This window comes from Zingiber officinale, chromosome 2A (assembly GCF_018446385.1).
Source record: "Zingiber officinale cultivar Zhangliang chromosome 2A, Zo_v1.1, whole genome shotgun sequence".
NCBI classification, from domain to species: Eukaryota; Viridiplantae; Streptophyta; class Magnoliopsida; order Zingiberales; family Zingiberaceae; genus Zingiber; species Zingiber officinale.
The window spans coordinates 90,514,266-90,516,247 of NC_055988.1; the positions used below are offsets into that span (position 1 = coordinate 90,514,266).

A 1,982-nucleotide genomic window follows, 5' to 3' on the forward strand; every position below is an offset into this window, starting at 1 on the left:
TTGAAGAATGTATACGAGCAGTTGGTAACATTGATACTAGTATTGGCTTACGATTGGATGTATCTACTCGTTGGAATTCAATGTATTTAATGTTGGATAGTGCCATCAAATATAAAAAGGATTTTTCTTCTCTTCAATTCAATGACAAGAATTATAAATATTGTCCTTCAAGTGAAGAATGGAAAAGAGGAGAGAAGATATGTGAGTTCCTTGAACCATTTTATGACACTACCAATTTGATCTCTGGTTCTTCTTATCCTACATCAAATTTGTATTTTATGCAAGTATGGAAGATTGAAGTTTTGTTAAAGGAAAACTTATCTAATGAAGATGAGGTGATAAGTTCTATGTGTAAGAGAATGATGGAGAAGTTTGACAAGTATTGGACTCAATATAGCATGGTTCTTGCATTTGGAGCTATTCTTGACGCACGAATAAAGCTTTCAATGTTGGAATTTTTCTATACTAAGGTTGAGAGTGATTATGTTAAATTCCAAAAGAAGATGGAACTTGTGAAGACAAAATTGTATAAACTTTTTGATCAATATTCCAATACTAGCAAGACAAGTTCTTCACAATGCCAACCACAATGTTCTTCTACCACAAATACACATCAGCAAAGTGTAGGAGGAGTTAAAGGAAAAAACAAAAGAATCTTTGATGTAAGTACTTTAATTTTTTTATTGTATTCTCTTATCTCTAATTGATTTTTATTTTATTGTCACTACTATTCCAATTAATGTAGGAAATAATGGCATATGAGAGCCAAACAATTACAAGTGCTGGAAAATCTCAATTGGATCTTTATTTGGAAGAGCCAAAACTTGAATTTGCATATTATCAAGATTTGAATGTTTTGGAGCATTGGAAGAATCAAAATCATCGATACCCAACCGTTGCACAATGACATGTGATGTTTTAGCTATTCCTATAACTACTGTTGCATCAGAATCAGCTTTTTCTATTGGTTCTCGTGTGCTTACCAAGTATAGAAGTTGCACCCTTCATGAAAAAGTACAAGCTCTTATTTGCACTCGTAATTGGTTACATGGTTATGCTATTGGTAATGTTTACAAATTTTTAGTTATATTCTTGACTTAGTTGGTATATTAGTTTATTGTGATTTTATTTTTAATTACCTTCATCTTTGTGTATTTTAAATGCAGATAAAGATAATGAAGACAATGTAAGTATTAAAACAACCTTGTCTAAGGAAGGATCAAATGATCTAGAAGATATTCATGCGGAGAAAGAAGATGATGGAGAATCGGAAGAATTTGATAATTGATGTGGTTTGTTTTTTAAACCTCTTTCAAATCACTACATACATAGAATTTGGAGAAAAGACTAAACGAGTTACATTACTAGACTAAAAGAATTTCTTTTACATAATAATGTTTGAATTACAACATGAATAGCTTCAGCAAACAATTATTCACTATATATGTGGATGGTAAACCTTTTGCCAATTGACCGAGATAACAATTACAATTATAGTGACATATTTGAACTCCTGGCGAGAGGAGTCTGGATTATGGATTTAATGAGATTTCAGTCATTGCATAACCTTCAACATTTTTGAGAGTTGTTGGAAAGAAAGTTGGTAAGAAAATAATGTTTAATTAACCTCAACATGTGTTTTCACTCTTTTTTTTATAAAATTTAATTGCTAGCTCTGCAGGACAGTTGCATATTATTTTTCTAGCAACTTGAAATCCCCTTACAGCATGGTACTTGTTCACTACGATAGGATTATTGGATTAGTTATATTTTTTCTGTTACAACTTATATGCTGATTGCTTCTTCATTTTTTACAATTATTCACTAATTACAACATATATGCTGATTGTTTTTTGCCTCTTCATTTGCTATGACTTGATCTATATCCTGTTATGTAGGAAGAGAAACTTGATGTTGCGTTAGATTCTTTGTTGAATGTGGAGAAGCAAATGAGGCTTGCTGGTGATGTTGCTGGAACGAAG

General features: G+C 31.5%; 2 long non-coding RNA genes across 2 annotated transcripts; both read left to right on the forward strand.

The window, feature by feature from the left end:
• The first annotated feature begins 471 nt into the window (after positions 1-471).
• LOC122039784 lies at positions 472-870 on the forward strand. The gene is made up of 2 exons (XR_006128380.1): positions 472-662; positions 746-870. It is a non-coding gene; the product is annotated as an uncharacterized LOC122039784 (long non-coding RNA).
• Positions 871-955: 85 nt separating this feature from the next.
• Positions 956-1,982, forward strand: LOC122039785. The gene is made up of 3 exons (XR_006128381.1): positions 956-1,063; positions 1,167-1,292; positions 1,899-1,982. It is a non-coding gene; the product is annotated as an uncharacterized LOC122039785 (long non-coding RNA).